Here is a 20,172-nt window from a genome sequence, read left to right as displayed (position 1 = left end):
AGTTGTGGCTTAGCCTGGTTAGAGGCAGGCTCCAGGCTGCTAAGGTGGACGAGGGGCCGTGGTCGGGCTTTCTGGTGCTGGGTGCAGGGGCACAGCTGGGGAGGCCGAGTTCCCAGTGTCTCCCACCTGGGATGGTGTGTGTGCAGGGTCCCTGGCCTTGCCCTGGGTGAGTGGCTTTGCCCTAGTTCCTCAATTGCTGACAGCCCCCTCCTCCAGAGTGATAGCTGTGTCTTCTCCCATTGGTCCCACCAGTGGTATATAATCCCCCCTCTTCTCTGGTTTCATGTCCCATCACTCATCCCTGAAACTACCTGGAGAGCCCCATGGCCCCCCTTCTGCTGCTCCCTGCCTTGTGCCTTCTTGCTGAGTCAAGGGAACTCCTAGAATCTTCTCTCATACCCTCTGAGGACCACAGAGAACAGTACTCCTTCTTTGAAGGCATCTGCTGTCTTTGCGTGTGGTTTTCCTGGAGTGCTCTCCTGACTGGCTTTGGGGAGCGGAAGGTATTTCCATCAGGTTCCCACGAGAAGGGGAAGAAATAGGACAGTCAGCTAACACTTACATAGTGTAATTGATTTAATCATTGTGACAACCATACTGAGTAGGCATTATTATCTCCATTTGATAGACGAGAAGTCTGAGGACCAGAGTGGATATGTAATGTCCTAGGTCACCCAGCTTATGAGTCGCAGTTCTGGGACTTGAACCCAGCTTGTCTTGCTTAGCTGTTACATGTTGCTCTCACCCTGAAGGGCCCTTCTCCCCACAAGGCCGGCCGCCCCCTTCCTCTTGTGTGTCCTCTCCCTAGATTGATTTGTGGAGTGTTTGGGTGGGAGGTGGGGCAGTTGTCGGGGATGGGGCCGGGGCTGGCATTGCTTGGTAAGTATGGTGTGGAGGCTTTGCTTGTGGCTGGAAGCTTGTTGGTAATGCTCCGAATGGGGGATATTGTTAGCCTTTGATCTTCAGCTTTGACCTTAGCTGTGATTCCAGTCAATAGGAAAGTTCCACTCAGCTTGCTATTTCTGATTTATCTCAGCAGCATGACGGCCCCTGCTCTTTTCCTGGAGCTCTTTCCCCAGAGCTGGGTGTCTTATGGCTTCTCTTCCTCTCCTGCCTGCTTAGCTGCCACGCGGGGCAGACCCCTCCACACACCCCTGCAAACCCCTCCCTGCATCCCCTTTCATGCTTCCTGCAATTCTTGAGCCCTGGAGCAGCCTGACGTCTGTCTGCCCTCTTGCCAGGGGCTGCTAAGCAGTGCCGGAGAGAATCTTGTAACCGTGCTGAGGTTCCAGACGTGTGGCTTCAACTTCAGGATGAGTCACTAATCCTTATTATGCCCCCGAATGGCTTCCTCTTCCGCTCTCCGTGGTGGCTCTTCCTGACCCCCTACAGCCCCGAGACCTCTGGTCATCAGTCCTAGCCTCTCCTCCTCATCTTCACCCTCTACTTCACAACCCTTAGTCAACCCTTGCTTGACTTGGTCTCCCTCCAGCCCCTCCCAGGTCACTTCTTTCTTCATGCCAGACTTTTACAAAGTGGGTCTCCACCATCGTTTCCCCTTCCTTACCTTATGGTCACCATCAGCCCAATGCAGTCTACCTTTCCTTCCGTTCTCGCTGGAGAAATGCCTCAGTTACTCTCACCACCATCTCCCTAAGAGAACCCAGCAGTCACTTGTGTCTTTATCTGGTTCGCTTTATTGTGCACTTTGACGACTTCCTCCTTGAAACACCTTCTGCTGTGGTTCCTACCGCACCACCCTGCCGGCTAGACTCTTACTGCTCTGTCCACTCCATTTTGTGGTTCCTCTTTCTCCGTCCATCTCTCTAACCTCCATGATCACTAGGAGTTGGCTCCTGGCCCTCTGTCCTCTCCCATGGGTGATCCCGCCTACTGTCAAGGTGATCCACGTGACCTCCTTCTGATAATTCCCAAAACTGTATGCCTCCTGACATTTCTCCTGAGCTGTAGACAGCCTTCCTAAACATCTCTGCCTGGGAGCCTCCCACACATCTCAAACTGTCCAAAATTGTGCTTTTTTATTCTCCCCCCACCCAACCCTTTTCATCATTCCAGTTCTAGAAACCATGCAACTGTCGTTCCCCTTTGGAAGCTTGATTACCCAGGTTTCAATCCTTCCTTCTCTCGAGTGGCTGGGTGAGCTCAGGCAAGTAATATAACCTCCTTGTGTCTTGATTTCCTCATCTACAAGAGAAGCACAGTAAACATTAACCTGCCTCAGAGGATGCATGTAAAGATGAAATTAGGTAGTAAAGGCAGACCTCTTGGCAAAGGTCTCAGTGTGTAGCGATGCCATGTTTTGTTATTGTCGCCATGATTCTATTCATCATTCGACATTTGTTGATTGTCCTTATTTACTTGGCACTGTGCGGGGCACCCACTCCACACCCGCATTTCTCCACACTGTCCCCCTCCCCCTCATGCTGTAGATTTGACTTCCTAAGTATTCTAAGATCTGTTAACCCCTCTCTGTACCCATTACTGCCTTGCTGACTGTCACCTACATGGCTTATATACTTTGCTGTGTTTTCTTCTTCTCCAGACCATCTTCCTTCCCTATGCTTCCAGAAGGATCTTCTGAAAACACCAGTTATGCAATACACCACTAAAAATCCTCCGGTGCCCTCTCAGGGTAAGCCTCTACTCCTTCCCATTGCTTCCAGGACTTGCCCACCCTCTACCTGCATCTGCTGACCCAGCTCTGGTCATCCAGAACCACTTGTGGTTGGGTTGAGTTACCACTTTGGACCATACCCATGCTCTTCTCTCTACTGATAGATGCTTCCCTTCATCTCCCTTCATTGTCTGCCTGGTGATTGTCTTCTCTCCTTTCAGGAACTTACGGATTATGGAAGCGTCACCTACTGTTTTTGTCATTTTTGCCTCTGTTTTCTGCCCCCTCCATCACCCACTGGGCAAAGTTGGCTGTTCCATTGCCAGTGTTCTTACAGCACATACATGTGTATAAATGGACACACCTGGCCTGTTGTGATCCAGGAGCTGTGACTTTCTCGTCCTTGGTTTTTAATGTCTGAAGGTTCAGAAAGGGAGATTTATGCTGTCTGGTATTTTATCCCGTGTTTGATTCATTAATGTCATCAATGTAAAAACTGATTGTATGTTAAACTTTTAAAAACAGCTTACAAATCTTGTAAGTGCATTTGTAAACCTAGTAATATTTGTGTTAAAAAGAAGAGCACTCATTTTATTTGCTCTTTGAATAATGCTCAATTTATAAATTTAACCAGTTAAGCCATTCAAACAATTAACACCATTTATATGTTCCATTGGTTAGTTTAAACATTTTACAGTATAGCTACAAGTTCAGTGTGTGTAACTTTCATAAGGCTTAAAACTCTGTAAAAGGTAGACACACATACACATATAAAAATGCCTACAAACATTATTACTATTATTGTACCTTACTAATCATTATATCCAATTCAGAAGCATTCACACTAGAGATTAATTTCTTTTAAAAAAATACTTTATTTATGTTTGAGAGAGAGAGAGAGACAGAGAGAGCACGAGCAGGGGAGGAACAGAGAGAGAGGGAGACGCAGAATCCGAAGCAGGCTCCAGGTCCTGAGCTGTCAGCACAGAGCCTGACGTGGGACTTGAACTCACAAACCATGAGATCATGGTCTGAGCCAAAGTCAGACACCCAACCGACTGAGCCACCCAGGCGCCCCTCCACCAGGGATTTCTTTATCCCAATTGTGGCCCCCTGCATTTTGAACCCAAATGCAGTCAAGCTCCATGTTACCGGTTGGAGACTGGGGGGATCTGGCCAGAGATTGCGGGGTTTCCTTCTAGAAGGATTATCGAAGCTGGCATCTTTGCAGTGCGCGCCCCTCCCTGGTGTCAGGTCAATATCAACAGCCAACAGGGCTTCCCCACCCTGTTCCTGTCAGTGGGATCTTGTCCAATTTTATATGTCAATTTTCAGCCAACGGTTACCTTTTCCTTAAATGACACATCTTCTAAATTATCAGGGACTTGCTAGGCTCTTGGATTCTTAATTCCATTTTCTAGAAATTTTCTCAGATCTCCCCATTCTGCGCCCAGGCCCTGTTGTGTCGTATAGTTGGCGTGTATTTGTTTTCACCTAAAGCCCTGAATACTGATGGGGTTTCATGTATTTTACTCAGGTTGCAGTAACACTAGTTACAACACTGGCGATCGTTTGCTCAGGTTAATGATCAGTATCATTCTCATTGTTTATTCTGTGGTCGTTTTATTGATTCTTAATCACCGAATCTCTGGGCCCAGAGCAGTGTCTAGAGCACCTGCTAGGCTTTCAGTCCACATTTGTCTAGCGAGTGACGTGTTTCCTTGAGTAGACTTGTATCTCTGTGAGGAGTGGAATTGTCTTATTGTTTTGCTGGAACCTAGTACAGACTGGGCTGGATCGTGGTAGCTCCTTGTTACGTACACACACATGAACGAACGAGGCAGAACTTGCTGAGTGTGATTGCCGACAACATTAAAACAATAGGACGGGGGTGCCTGGGTGGCTCAGTCAGTTAAGCGTCCAACTTGGGCTCAGGTCATGATCTCATGGTTCGTGGGTTTGAGTCCCGCGTCGGACTCTGAGCCTGCTTCGGATTCTGTGTCTCCCTCTCTCTCTGCCCCTCCCCTGCTCTCACTCTGTCTCTCTCAAAAATAAACATTAAAAATTCTTTAAAAATAAATAAAACAATCGAACAGAGTTTTATTTTTTTTGAAACACAGACCTCAAGCATCTCATGAGATTCTCTCCCTCGCTGACTCCTTTTGACCCTCTCCTTCCGAGCACCTGACTGCTGCCTTGGCAGGCCCCTTACAGAGCTCTCAAAGTAGGCTGGTTTTCGCAGGTGAAGCCCTGGGCCAGCGTGGCCTTTGGGCCCCACAGGCTGAGCTCTATCAAATGCCAAATCTCCCTCCACGTTTGGTCGTGGGTGAAACGCCACACTGCAGAACACGGGGCCTGCTTCCTGAGTGGCTGCTATTACCTTTTTTGTTGTTTTCATCTGATTTGTTTTTCGGTGTTCTGAAGTTGTTATATGCCGATCAGAAACAGGCAGGAGCTCTGCAGTTCTTTGAAAGCCAACAGTTTTTTACTCTGTTGCGGCACAGTTAACAATGTTATGAAGTTTGTGAAAGTAAATTGAATAATTTGAAATTGATGAATGGATAAAGAAGATTGTGTGTGTGTGTGTATAAATATAAATATTTGCAATGTGGATGGAGTTAGAATGTATTAGGCTAAGTGAAATAAGTCAGGTGGAGAAAGACAAATATCAGATTTCACTCACATGTTAAGAAACACAATAGATGAACATAAGGGAAGAGAAGGAAAAATAAGATAAAAACAGAGAGGGAAGCAAACCATAGGAGACTCTTCATGATGGAGAACAAACTGAGGGTTGCCGGAGGGGAGGGGAGGGCGGATGGGATAGACGGATGATGGGTATTGAGGGGGGCACCTGTTGGGATGAGCACTGGGCGTCGTGTGTTAGCGATGAATCACTGGGTTCTCCTCCCAAAACCCATACCACATTGTATGTTAACTAACTTGAATTTAAATAAATAAATTTAAGATAAAAAAAGAAATTATTTTCTGAAAAAAAACCAAAACCTGTAGTTTTACATTCTATGAAACCTAACAGTGTAAGCAACCCAGGTTATAAAGGATATAGTTCGTATTTGAGATAAATTCTAATTTCATATTTGTAAAGTGCATCATAAGAGTACTTTTTGACCTAATAATTGTTTTCTCCTCCTGACCTACAAATTAAAAAGAATTAATTTTGCTAATCTTGATCCCGTTGAATATGCTTGGAACAGTTAGAGGTGGTATTCAGAGTAGGATTATTGGCCACAAGGGGAAGAGACATTCAAAGGTCAGTTTACTCATTTTCTTATTTGAGTGCAAGATCTCAATTACTCATGCTGGACATGTGGGAATCTATTTTGCATTTAAGACTTAGCAGCCTCTTTCTGGACAGTTTGTAGGAGAGGAAGGAAACCCAATGACTCATTAGAAAAACAGGGGTTTTATAAATCATGTTAATTGCAGTATTTCACATGCAGACAACTCCTATAGAGACCAAATTCCTCTCTAAGAATAGTATAAATTTCTCATCTGTAGAATGAGTTAACATCATCACCAGATGTGGTTAACTTTTTAGACGGAGTGACAACTTTGTGTCTAAGTTGTAGCTTCTCTCCTAGAGTCTAATTTACTGTTTCAGGATGACCTTCTCCCGGGTAGGAGACATCCCCTTCACCGGTGTGCAGAAGTGGAAAACAGATCAGAATTGCAGAGCTAAGGTTGTAGAGCCTTTATAGGGCATGTGATGACCCTAGACAGGTCGTGGTGCTGCCTCAGAGGCGGTTCTGGTGCCCGGGGTGAGTGAGGTCTGTAACAGCTGCTGTTATCGGGAATATAGGTATAAACCGGTAGGGGAGAGGGTGAAGCCATGACCTCTGCGTTCAGCCACACCTGCTTCCTGAATTCAGTTGGGGTTGATTTTTCTTCTCCATGCCTCTGTCTCCTGCCCTGCTCAGGACCGGGGCTTAACCCTTTCTGCTTTGTCTCCTGGAGCACAGGGCTCTGCACACTGGAGGTGACCTATACATGAATGAACGTGTGGGAACGACTGGGCCTGAGGTTCTCTTACAGGTTGACTTGCTAATTGTCTTTCTCCTGGTATAACTCGTTCACGTTGTTTGCCTGTTCACCCGTTGAAGTCCTAAGCCAATTCGGATGAGCTCCCAATATACATATCAGAGGCTTCTGTGACCGGAGGCTGGCAGGAACCTAACCTCTATTTCCACTAGGAGCAATGGCCCGGTATTCACTAATTAGGGTTGGAGCTGACTTTGTAGAACATAACTACTGAGAATAACGAGAATCCCCTGGGATTGGGCCTCAATGTCAGGGGCTGTGAGGGAGCCAAGGTTGTGTGAGATACCACTGCTTCGATCAGTGGGCCACGGTTAAATACATGTACTTAAAAAATGTGACCCTCTCTAACATGTGATGGGGCGCTGAAATTTTCAAACCTGTAGGTGACACCTTTATACCTCTTGATTTTTCTGTGTGCAGCGTTTTGGATCTTTTAGTTTTTAACTTAATCATGTATTTCACACATATCTTGTTCATTGAAGAAAAATTGTAAAACACAAGGAGAAAAGAAGAAAAAAGACGCCCGCATCTCATTACCATGCATTTATGTTAATCTTCATATTTGGTGTATATTCTGCATGATTACGTTTACATTTGTTTGTGAAAATATAAAAATAACATATACCAGTTTTAAGCCTGTTTTTTTTTTCTCTCACCTGACACGTTGTGACCATATTTATACCCTGATAAGTACAGATCCACATTGTAATTTTTAGTGGCTGTGTAATAGGGATGTCCTATAATTTATTGAAGCAGTTTCTTATTGTCGGATAGTAACTTTGTTTCCCTCGTTTTGCTGGTAGTCAAAGTTGAGTGCGGAGTCAGGTGATGAATTAGGATGTTGCTATGTGTTGCCCTCACGAGACCAGAGCCAGAACCCCCCAGCTAGGATGCTTCTGGATTCCTGAGCCTCAGAAACTTTGTGAGGTAATACCCATTTGCAGTGTTAGGTTGCTGAGTTTTGGAGTAATGTTGCACAGCGATGGATAACAAATACAACTATTCTGACTTTTTATACTAATGATTTCCTGGCTTACAGTTTTACCAGCCATGTGTGTGTGTAAACAATACAGTTTAGTGTGGCATACAACTTTTAATTTTTATGCATGGGACATACTATGTGTGTGTGTGTGTGTGTGTGTGTGTATAGTAATTTAATGCTTATTTAGTTTGAGAGAGAGTATGCAAGAGCAGGGGAGGGACAGAGAGGCAGAGAGAGAGGGAGACTGAGAGCGAGAGAGATTCTCAAGCAGGCTCCATGCTGTCAGAGCCCAATGCAGGGCTTGGTCTCATGAACCGTGAGATCGTGGCCTGCGCCGAAATCAAGAGCTGGTTGTTTGACTGAGCCACCCAGGTGCCCCTCAGACTATATTTTTTAATTGGGTCTTCAATATTATGCATATATGTTTATCCACGTAGTTTCATTGTTTTTTAAAATTATTTTGTCTGCAGCCGAGAAATCCACCGTATAAACGCTCCACTTATTTAGGCATCTTTTCTCCTGTTGATGTTCATTTACGTTGCTTTCCAGTTTGGTGGGCTGTTATTGACAGTGTGGCGGTGAATATTCTGGACACATTTCCCATGGCGCATTTCACAGGTTTTCCTGGTGGGACAATCGCTGGGCTGAAGGGTGTGGGTGCCTTCATCTTTCCTTTAACTTTCCCAGATAATGCCAGATTATTCCAATGCACACTTCCACCTTTAGGATATGAGAGTTCCCATCGTTTCGTGTCCTTGGCCACACTTGGTATTGTGAGACTTTCAGATTTTTGCCCGTCATGTAGTGATGACTCATTGGGATTGCAACGTACATTGCCGTGGAAACCAAACGGTTATAAACTCTATCGTTTATGTGGTGGCCACTTGAATTTTCTTTTTCGTGACCTGCTTGTTCAACTATTTTGTCCGTTTTAAAGTTGGCCGTCTTTTTCTCATATGTGGCAGTTCTTTATAGATACTAGATACTAGTTCCTTCTGCTGTATGTTGTGCATATCTTTTCCTACTCCATAGCTTGCCTTTTCACTCTCTAAAGACAATGATGTCTTTTGATACAAATATTTTTTTATTTTAATGTAGTAGGATTTTTTGTACTCAATTTTATTAGTCTTTCCCATTATAGTTTCTGATTTTGAAATTATATTTAGAAAGCCCTTTCTGCTCAGATTACAGGATTACACAAATATTTACCTATGTATGGTGGTTTTATTTTTGTAGTTTCATTTAAAAAATGTTTACACCATTAGTTCATCAGGAATCTTTTTGACACTGGGTTGATGGCAATGTTGTTTTTTTGTTTTTTGTTTTTTTTTCCTCCAGGGTCATGAACGTGGTTAGTGAGGTTATAGACTAATTTGACCTCTTGCTATCAATCTTAAATGCTACTTGTATTGTAAAATTGCATCCTGGATATATTGGCTTTATTTCTGAAGTTTCTGTTTTGTTTGTTGTCACTTTTGCTGATTTAGGCACTCTCTGCTTTTTAAAATTACTGTAGCTCTATGGTACATCTTTAGTAAAGCCTGTTCCTATTCCTTGGTGGTGTTCTGCAGCATTCCTGACTTTTTTTTTTTTTTCCACATACTTATTTTCAAGAAGAGTCCTAGGATCCTTTTGTCCATTTTCTCAAAATATTAACATCAGAATTATTGGGGTTGTTATAGATGTATCTGTGGGAAAACGGACTTGTTGGGGATTTTGAATCTTCCTGCTTATGAATATGGCATGAATCACCATTTACTTTCAAATTCTTTTATGTCCCTCGGTATAAAATCTTGCAGGTTTTATTTCAACATGGGTCTGGCAAATTCTTCTTCAGTATTCCAAGTATTCTTCAGTATTCTTAATATTTTCTGCTGCTGCCATGAATAGCCCCTTTTCTTCTGAGTGTTTTCTTTTTTTCTTTTTTTTTTAATGTTTATTTATTCTTGAGACAGAGAGAGACAGAGCATGAACCGGGGAGGGTCAGAGAGAGAGACAGAAACACAGAATCCGAAGCAGGCGCCAGGCTCTGAGCTGTCAGCACAGAGCCCGACACAGGGCTTGAACTCACGGACCGTGAGATCATGACCTGAGCTGAAGTCGGACGCTCAACCGACTGGGCCACCCAGGCGCCCCTCTTCTGAGTGTTTGCTAATGCGTGGCTTTCCAACCACTTCTCCCACCAAGACCAAGGGGTTCTGAGAACTGGCTGAGACGCTGGGCACCACCCCAGCTCTGCCCTTCCCTGTTTGCCATAGTAGGTTTTATTTGTATAAACAATTCTGTTTAAAGCAATGTTTTCCTGAGTGGTTATTGGTAATATTTTCAAATCTATTTTTGTGCATATTATTATTATTAATTTAAAGTTTATTTATTTACTTATTTTTAATTTTTTCATGTTTATTTTTTGAGAGAGAGAGCACGAGAAGGGGAGGGCCATAGAGACACAGAGACACAGAATCCGGAGCAGGCTCCAGGCTCTGAGCTGTCAGCACAGAGCCCAGCGCGGGGCTTGAACCCACCACCCCTGAGATCATGACCTGAGCCGAAGGTGAATGCTTAACCGACTGAGCCACCCAGGTGCCCCAACTGTATATATATTATTTTTAACGAATGACCTTTACTGATTTTATTTTTTTTGTGTGTGTGAGTCATCTTGGATATCTAGGTAGTCATTCATTCATTCATTCATTCATTCATTTGAAGCGTATTTATTGAGTACCCACTGTATACCAGTACTGTCGTAGGTGCTTGGAATGTATCTGTGAACAAGACAGATGAGTGTATTGTGTGGTAAGTTCAAAAGCGATAAGGACTGTGGACAAAAAGAAAACGGAGGGAAGATGGATAGGAGCGTTAGAGGCAACTGTGGGGCAGTCGTATTTAAGATAGGGTGGTCAGCGTAGGTCCCATTGACAAGGCAAGGTCTGAACAAAGACTTGGAGGGAGGAAGTTGGCTGTGCAGGTATCTGCCGGAAGGGTGCCCTAGGCAGAGGGAACAGCCTGAGTGAAGGCCTTGGGGCAGGTGCGGACCCAAGGAGTTTGAGGACCAGGAATGAGAGCCTCTGGAGGAGACCGGGTGACGGGAAGGAGGGTGGTCTGGGAGGATATGGGGGACTCTTCATGTGGGGCTCACTTTAAAGGCTCTGATTTCACACCGAGTGGTAAGGGGAGGCTTCTGGAATATTGCAGGAACAAAGTAGATTGAAATTTTAAAAAGATCATTCTGGGGTGCGTGGGTGGCTCAGTCGTTCAGCATCTGACTTCGGCTCAGGTCGCGAGCTCACAGTTCGCGAGTTCAAGTCCTACACCGGGTGAGCATGAGCCCCGCTTCCGGTAAAACACGAGTCCCAGGTGAGCCTCAGTTCTCTCTCTCTCTCCCTCTCTCTCCCTCTCTCTGCCCCTTGCTCACTTGCGCCCTCTCTTCTCTCTCTCTCAAAAAGATCATTCTGGTTGTTCCATGAAAATAGACTTTACTGGGGCGAAGGTAGAAGCCAGGAAGCTGTTAGGAGGCTGCTGTTGCAAAGGCCCAGGATGTTCCTGTGAATCAAGCACTTGGTGAGCCTTTATAGAATGAACACTTTGATTTTTTATACACATGGAGTATTTTAGTATGCTTTAAAAATGCCCACACATTTGGGGCGCCTGGGTGGCTCAGTCGGTTGAGCGACCGACTTCGGCTGAGGTCGTGATCTCACGGTTTGTGAGTTCGAGCCCTGCGTTGGGCTCTGTGACGACAGCTCGGAGCCTGGAGCCTGCTTCGGATTCCGTGTCTGCCTTTCTCTCTGCCCCTCCCCCACTCGTGCTCTGTCTCTCTCTGTCTCTGAAATAAACATTAAAATTTTTTTTAAAAAAAAAGCCCACACAGGGGCGCCTGGGTGGCTCAGTCGGTTAAGTGTCCAACTTCAGCTCAGGTCGTGATCTTGCAGTCCGTGAGTTCGAGCCCCGCGTCGGGCTCTGGGCTGATGGCTCAGAGCCTGGAGCCTGCTTTCGATTCTGTGTCTCCCTCTCTCTCTCTGCCCCTCCCCTGTTCATGCTCTGTCTCTCTCTGTCTCAAAAATAAATAAACTTAAAAAAAAGCTGCTGAGGATTCAACTCAGTTTAAAAAAAATAAAAATAAAAAAGCCCACACATTTAAGAAATATACATTTTTCTTTGTAAAGTTTTTATTGATTGATTCTGAGAGAGAAAGAGAGAGGGTGAGCCGGGGAGGGGCAGAGAGAGGGAGAGAGAGAATCCCAAGCAGGCTCTGTGCTGTCAGCGCAGAGCCCATCATGGGGCTCAGTCCCATGAACTGTGAGATCATGACCTGAATCGGAATCAAGAACCAGATGCTCAACTGACTGAGCCTCCCAGGTGCCCCGAGAAATACACATTTTTTTAAGGAAAGAGGTGGAACAGAAGAGTGAGGGTAGCAGGGTTGTCTGTGGAACAGGGCGTCGTGCTCGAGCCTTGTCTTGCATGGGGAAAAGTAGGGAAGGGAGCTCGACAGGCGTTGGAGGCCAGGAAGCAGGAGGCGTCCCCTGCATGTGCTGGGATCAGAGCCCAGGGATGTTACTGGGGTGAAGTCCCTCTCCCCAGCCCCTCCCGGGGCGTGCCAAGGACTTACTCTGAAGTCCGTGTTTTGCGTCCAGATGATCCCTGGATATCAGCTTTAAATTAGTGTTTATTTTCTGCCGTCTCACTTGTCTCGAGCAATTCACCCAGGAGCTCCGAACAGCTCGGTAATTTGTTGCTCAAGAGTGGGAGTGATGAAGAACTTTGTTTTTAAGTTAGGACGCCCTATTTCAAATCCAGTTTTGTTCGTGTGATAAAGGTTGGTTTCTGTTAAATCCAACAGGTTGGGTCCATGCTGGTGCCTGTTAAACTTAAGAACCGTATTTACACTCTAAGAAGACGATTTAAACTTTTGGAGAAGGAAAGAGGGCCAACTTCTTTAAAGGAAATGCTGTTTTTATAATGCCTCTGAGATTATCAAGAAATATGAATAATTCAGGGGTTTAACCCTAGAATGAGTAGAAACTAGTTTTCACCATCTTAGAGGAGCTCACCATCACTTTGGGGAGCTCACACTTTCCGCCCTCACCTCCAATTTTATTTCACAACCAAGAACAGCCTAGAAACATCTGGGGTGGAGTTTCTTTGCCTTGGTCCTTTTGCTGTGGGCCCACACACACTTTCTCCACCCTTCTGGGGCATGCCCCGTGCTAGGCTCGAAGTGAATGCATATGACGTATGGGTTCGCCAATTGGCCTTATGTTGAAGGAAAGACAGAAGAGAGTGTCATGGAAGGCTTAAGGATTTCTTTTCTTCTTTGGTAGTACAAAGTGCTTTTTGTTGTTGATGCATGTGCAATCAGACAGCTTCATCCACAATGCACAGCAATTCAGTAATAGGGCTCTGCCTGGTGCAAAAATACCTCATTTTGTATAGAAATGCAGAATCGCTTCATGTAGATAGGATAGAAAGAATCTTTGCTTTATTCACATATGAATAAAACGTCTTTGTTCATGGGAAAGAAAAGTGCCTCTTATTGTTTAGAAGCTCTGTGAATTGTAAATTAAGCTGATGGCCCGCTATATTATATCTTTCAGGGAAAAAAATAGCTTTTCTTCATACGAGTTTGGGCCCTACTACCTAATATGGTGGTATAAAATGATTTTTGCTTTGCAGTTTGGTTATTACCTAAAAAGGCCTTACGTTTGCCTCAGCTATCACCTCTCAGCGAATGGTTTTAGCAGAATTTTATAATTTGAACTCAAAAGTTATTTTTGTTTATATTCTCTGTCCCACGTAGGATTTGAAGGAGCTTGTAAGAAATTTAAAAAGTAAAATGTTAACTAGAACGATGAATCATGATCAGGGAAACTGTAAATACATCGTGGTAAAGTCAAGGCTCGTGGGGGTCTGTGGGAGTAGATGTATATGTAAACACATCTGTAAAGAGGTCAACAGAGTTGCTATCATTGACCCTCAGATTTGATGATGAGCTTCCTATCAGCCAAAGGGAAAAGAGGGAAGCGGTCGGTTAATCCTCTCCCTGGCTCTGCAAAGGACTGCTTTCGAAGCGGGCCCACCACCCAGCAGGGGTAAGGCGTTCAGGCTTTCCCAAAAGGGAACTGGCCAGTCAGAAGAGCAGAGTGCATAAAAGGATGCCTTGGGCACTGGCACCCCAGGGTGCATGCCAGCCTTCCTCTCCATAGGAGGCATCTGCTCCGGAGAGCCCCCCGAAGGACTACAGGTAGAAACAGGGCTGGCACGAGTGCCTGGTACCCACTCAGACGAACTCTCCAGCTCCACGTGTGGATTCTTTCTCTGAAGTGTTCACTGGTCCTCCGCAAAATGAGGAGAGTTAAAGACAAATACGGAAAAAAATGAGTTTCTGTCGAATCTGAATTTCCTTGATTTCGGAGATCATGATCTACTTATAATTTTAGTATTTAAAGGAAGCAGCAGTAGTTTAAAAAAAAGAAGCATTGAAGTAGCCTTTCCTTTTTTTAAATTTTTTTTAATGTTTATTTATTTTTGAGAGAGAGAGAGACAGAATATGAGCGGGGGAGGGGCAGAGAGAGAGGGAGACACAGAATCTGAAGCAGGCTCCAGGCTCTGAGCTGTCGGCACAGAGCCCGACGCGGGGCTCGAACTCTCGAACCGTGAGATCGTGACCTGAGCTGAAGTCGGACGCTCAACCGACTGAGCTTTTCCTAAGAATGAATAGTTAGAAACACTTTGTTGTATGGAAACAATAATAGTAAATTATTAATAATTACTGTAACGTCTTATATTTATTTATTCTATAAAATAAATACATATGAAAATCTTTAGTAAACTACTTTATAATATATATTTTATAGCACCTCTGTAATACATTTGTAATAATATATTTTTTATTATTCTTACGATTACTAGTACTACTGTTGTTATTTACTGCCTTTAAAATCCCAAAGTTTTGTGGGGTGCCTGGGTGGCTCAGTTGGTTGAGTATCTGACTCTTGACTTCGACTCAGGTCATGATCTCACGGTTCGTGAGTTCGAGCCCCAGGTCGGGCTCTGTACTGACAGCACGAAGCCTGCTTGGGATTCTCTCTGCCTTCTCTCTGCCCCTCCCCCCAACTCGCTTGCTGATGCTTCTCTCAAAGTAAATACACATTGAAAATGTTTGCGACATTTAAACATTTAAAAAGTTTGCAAACTCCTGTTCTCTTGGCCTGTGAGCATCCCTAACCACCTGCTGTAGTCTCCAGGGTCACGATGAAAGGGCCCCATTTTGCTCTCCCCAGGTGTTCTGCATGTGTGTTCTCCCCCCCACCCCCAATTCATGATGGCTCCTGAGAAGCCACACCCCCTTACCTTTGCCACCTGTCCTGGGATTTTCTCCTAGCACCCCCACCTCAGACCTGGCGGGTGTGGGGTAGTGCCTTTGCCTTAGGGTTGCATATGGATAAGCTCACGGGGGTCCCAAGGCAAGAGGGGGCTTTGTCACTTGGGGCAATACTGGACCTAAAAGGGGCCAGGCCCTCGGATGGACAGTCACTCATCCTGTGGTTCTGTGTGGTGTCGGCAGGACAGACTCCCTGCCGTGGGAGGGTCACGTGGATAAGCAGTGGTACAGGATCTTCAGACCAGGTCCCACGAGGAGGTCTGGGATGTCCCTGATAGGTCCTCCCAGGGAGGCAAACGCCACCTGTTCCTTAAGGGACATGGCCCAGCCCTGCTGGGGGTTTTGAAAACTCCTCGAGAAATCTTACTGCCAGCGCTGGGGCTGTGGGTGAGGTTGCCTTCCTGGAATGAGGGACGTGGACATTAGCTACATACCAGCGTAAGAGTCTGTATTTAAGGCAATTAAAAAAAAAACAAGAACCAAAAAACCCACCTTGGGTAAAATGTATTTAATCTTTGCTTTCTTAACAATTCTCTGTTTATTTAATATGAATCTAATTTCTTGCTTTCTCTGAGGTCCCCTGACTCTTGGAGTCAGAAGGCTTCTGGGAGGGGCGCCTGGGCGGCTCAGTCGGTTAAGCGTCCGGCTGTTGGTTTCCATGATCTCGCGGTTTTGTGAGTTCCAGCCCCATGTCAGGCTCTGCATTGGTAGCATGGAGCCTGCTTGGGATTCTCTCTGTCCCTCTCGCTCTGTCCCTCCCCGACTTGTGCTGTCTCTGTCTCTCACAAAATAAATAAACATGAAAAACCTTACAGGGTGTTAATTACTTGGTGATGGGAAGGACATTTCTTTTTCTGAGAGAGCGATCGTGACTGTGGAATAAAGACCGTCAAGTACAACATGGCGTCACAGCTTTCCTGATCTACCCAAGCCCTCCATTGTTGAGCCACATCGGGTGTGTCACCTTCTGTGCCTAGACACGCGGCACCTGCATCCCGTGGTGCGTTGACTCATGCTTTCCCTTCACTGGGAATTCCCTTCCCCCTCCTCTCAGCCTCCCCCAATGGCGCTCAGTCTCCAGGGCCTAATGGCCATCCTGCTCCCGCCCAGAGCGCTTCCCTCACCCTCTGCCCTAGACGTGACTTCCTGTCGCTGTGCTCTTTAGGGTTTGCACGTCTGTCTCTTCCAGTGTATGCTGACCCTGTGTTGATTTCTGCCTCCCACTCAACCCAGGGCACGATGAATCTTTGCCAGCTGGAAGTTTTTCCCTTTCATCCCCAAAGTGACCAAGAGCAGAAACGGTAAATGAGTAAGGATCAGAAGGGGTGATCGCCATCGTACGTGGATGGTTATGAGACGGACAGGAAGTACGGAGCGCTGCAGACATGGTGGAATAGCTCTCATCCCAGAGGGGGTTTCAGTTTACTTAGGATTTGCACGTAGAGACAATACTGTGCAACAACCCATCCCTGAGGGTTGTTTTCCGTCGTTGTTCCTTCTGTGCTGTTCGTAGGCGGCTTTGCTGAGCTCCTGGTAGTGGAGGGAGACGGTGCACTGTCTCATGAGCAGGGACCTGCTCATGAGAGGTCTGGGGGCCCAGGGCGTGGGATGAAATAATGGGAAAAATAACTTTTCCGTGATACAGTGAGGTGTGATGCTCCACTTTCCGGAACGATGGCTCATCTTCTTTGAATGTTGGGACCTGAAGAGACTATTTCCCTTGGAAAACTTTTCCCACCGACATTTCAGCCCAGCAAACTCTTTTAAAAGCTAAAGTGCACGGGGGTGTGTTTAGGGGCGAGGGGGGCATCACGTCTGCCTATGTTCTCAAAATGGCTTAGGGAAGAGAGAGAGGGAGGGAGACAGAGGGGCTTGGGGACTAAAAGGACATGAAGTGACATTTGGGAATGGGTGAAGGGTATTGGAGAGCTCTGTAGCACGAGGGAGCTCTCTGTAAGAGTCTCGCAGCTTCCCTGTAAGCCAGACGTTTAGTTAAAAAAAACTATTTTTAAAAATTGTTTTAGCGAAGCAAAAGGGAGGGGCGCCCGGGTGGCTCTGTCGGTTTTGCATCGGACTCTTGATTTGGGCTCGGGTCACGATCTCACCGAGGTGAGATCGAGCCCCTTGGCGGGGGGCTCCATGCTGGATGTGGAACCTGCTTGGGATTCTCTCTCTCTTTCTCACCCTCAGCTAAATAAGTAAGTAAGTAAGTAAGTAAGTAAATAAATAAATAAATAAAAAAGCAAAAGAGAATTCTTTGAATTTTTTCCAGTTAGAAAGAATGTGGCAGTTGTAAAAATGGTTGTTGTTGTTGTTGTTGTTGTTGTTTTTAATCTACGGTAGTGCATTGTAATTAAGATAGTTTTTCCAACATCACGAAGCAGTGAACTCAATTCTGACACAGTCTACCTGCAGGCAGCGTCACACCCCACAGGTGAAGGGCTCCGGCCCACGTGACCGGCCCCTCGCTCCTACTTCTGCCGCCAACTGCAAGTCCAGGCTGTCACCTGTGCTCCTGACTTACCAGCTGTACCTAGGAGGTTCCCACACCCCCTTCTTGGGCTCATCAATCTGCTAGAGCGGCTCACAGAACTCAGAGAAACTTTGTACTCACTAGATCACCAGCTCGTTACGAAAGGGTGTCACTCTGGAACGGCCAGATGGAAGAGATACTTGCCCTCTTCGTGAGCCACTGTCCCCAAATCTCCACGTGTTCATCAACCCAGAAGCTCTCCGAACCCTGTCCTTTTGCGTTACTATGGAGGCTTCATTAAGCAGGCTCGACTGATCACATCATTGGCATTTTGGCAACTGATTCTCCCCTCCCCTGGAGGTTGGGATTTGGACTAAAAGTTCCAGCCGTCTGATCACTTGAGCTTTCTGGTGACCAGTCCCGTCCCAAGGCCCCCACCCTAAGTCCTTCATTGGCATAAACTCTGGTGTTGCTCTAGAGGCAGTCCTTATGAATGAATGACCAAAGATGCTCCTATCGCTCAGGAAATTCTGAAGGTTTTCAGAGCTCTCTGCAGAAACCTGGGAGGAAGACCACATACATTTCCGCTACCACAGTAGTTGAAGATCTGTTTGTGCCTCTTGTTGTGTTTGTGCCTCTCGTGACCCTGTCTTAGGTCAGACCTCTGCTACCTGGGTGTGACCCCCTAAAATGTCCGCGTCCTAATCCCTGGAACCTGTGAATGTTACTGTATATGGCAGGGGAATTTTGCAGACGCGATTAAATGAAATCAAATTAATTAAATTTAATTAGATCAAATCTTGAGAGATGGGGCGATTATCCCAGATGACCTGGTCGGGGGTCTGATGTAGTCACAGGGTCATTACAAAACACTGGAAGAACAGAGGAGAAGCTAATGTGAAGATGGAAACAAGAGGTCGGGGTGATGTGATTCAGGGGCCAAGGGATGCGGTGGCTTCTAGAAGCTAGAAAAGGCGGGGAGGGGGATCGTCACCTGGAGCCTCCAGGAGGAACGAGAGGTGTGGACACCTTGATTTTCGCTGTGGGAGACACATTCAGACTTCTGACCTTTAGGACTGTAAGGAAGTTCATTTGTGCTGGTTTAAGCTGCTAAATTGTGGTAATGTCTTATAGCAGCTGTAGAAAACAAGTATCCTGGGTGAGGGCTTTTCTCCATGGGATCATAATTAAGCCAGGAGGACGCCTAAATAGGAGCCTGAGCTTGGATAATCATCGTTAGCATTTCAAATACACTGTTCTCACACTTCACTTACTCCCCGTGCCTTAATTCGGTCCCCAGCTTTGATCACCTGTATGACAAATGGAACTGGAATGAATTTCAGAGTCAACAGGCAGAGAGCCTGACATCACCACACGGAAATGATGTGGTTTATTTGGCAAGTGTTCTGCTTGAGAGGGCCTGGCTTTTGGTGGCAGTTGTGGCCCCTGGGGACGACGTGGGGAAGGGGGAGGTGGCAGAGCGAAAGCTGATTCCCAGGCAGGGTTTCTCAAACCCGTGTGAAGGAGGGACCCGGCTTATAAGGAATTCCTTGTGTTGAGTTAAGTTTAGTTTTATTACGAATATTGTTACTTAAATAAGTGTAAACATAAAAGTGATTGTGAACTTGAACTTACAGCTTTAAGGCAACTGTGGAGTCCAAAGTTGTTTCGAATTAAATGCACATAAAACTCCCAACCCAATTTTGCATTTATTTTATTTGCTGAATCTAAACAGATGCTCTCAACGTGGTCTCGCACACACTTGTGAGGTTCTAGCACGCTATCGTCGTTCCAGCGGGACCACATTTAATTCTCTACAGAGATACTATGTTGGAAGAAGCGTATGCATCACGGTAATTCATTGATCCGTCAAGAGCAGTTTTCAAACCCAAATGCAAACATTAAATCGATTCCCATTTGTATACAAATCAAAACAGACTGAGGTGAACTGTCGTATTTGCTAGTGTCCACCTCGCGGGTAAAAGTCAGGAGAGTGGCAATCTTGGGGGAGGGGAGATGGTTGTACCGCAACGGGGTGCATGGGGACCTTCTGGGTTGCTGTTGGTGTTCCATGTCTTGACCTGAGTGTTGTTTCTTTAGTAGTTTTTTTCCCCCCTATGCTATGTTTTTAGAGTATAAAACACACGTGTGCAGACCTTTGGATTATTATAAATTGAATAGTCAGAAATCAGAAATAGAACATTACAAGCACCCCCCAGAAAGCATGTACTCTGTACTCCTTCTATTTATAGCCTCCTCATTCCCCCTAAAAGTAGCTCCCGTCCTGCCTTCAGTAGCAGTCACTGACTGCTTTTATTTATAGTTGTACAACCTAAGTGGGGACCCCCAGATACTATGGTTCCTTTTACCTAGTTTTGAACTTAAAGAAAACAAAGTCACGTTGTGGGCCGCAGGACAGCTGGCCGCTCCGAATCTGTGCCGTCTGTCTGTCCACGGTCTCTCAGGCGGTGTCGTACCCTGCAGAGGTGGGGCTGATGGGGCTCTGTGGATGGTGGGGGGAAAGGGGGTTACCAAAGAGAGAGGGTCAGGAGGGGAGGAGTCGTCTTCTTCATCAGATCTTCAAATGTGTTGGTGTCCACCCAGAGAAAAAGCCACCATTTAAGACAGGCCCGCATTTCTCT

At 45.8% G+C, this 20,172-nt stretch overlaps 1 protein-coding gene across 7 annotated transcripts in view; it reads left to right on the top strand.

Annotated features, from left to right (window-relative positions):
* SH3GL3 (SH3 domain containing GRB2 like 3, endophilin A3) overlaps positions 1–20,172 on the top strand; it is a 131,390-nt gene that overhangs the window by 35,767 nt on the left and 75,451 nt on the right. The window contains exon 1 of one of the 7 annotated variants that reach the window (XM_042940854.1): positions 2,571–2,653. The exons of the other annotated variants lie outside the window; for them this stretch is intronic. The gene's annotated coding sequence lies outside the window, so the exon portion shown is untranslated. Of the gene's footprint in view, positions 1–2,570; positions 2,654–20,172 lie in introns of those variants that run through there. 7 annotated transcript variants of the gene reach the window in all.

Source organism: Panthera leo, chromosome B3 (genome assembly GCF_018350215.1).
Source record: "Panthera leo isolate Ple1 chromosome B3, P.leo_Ple1_pat1.1, whole genome shotgun sequence".
In the NCBI taxonomy this organism is placed as follows: Eukaryota; Metazoa; Chordata; class Mammalia; order Carnivora; family Felidae; genus Panthera; species Panthera leo.
Note: the sequence above shows the minus strand (reverse complement) of the source record. Positions and strands in the feature narration are given on the sequence as shown.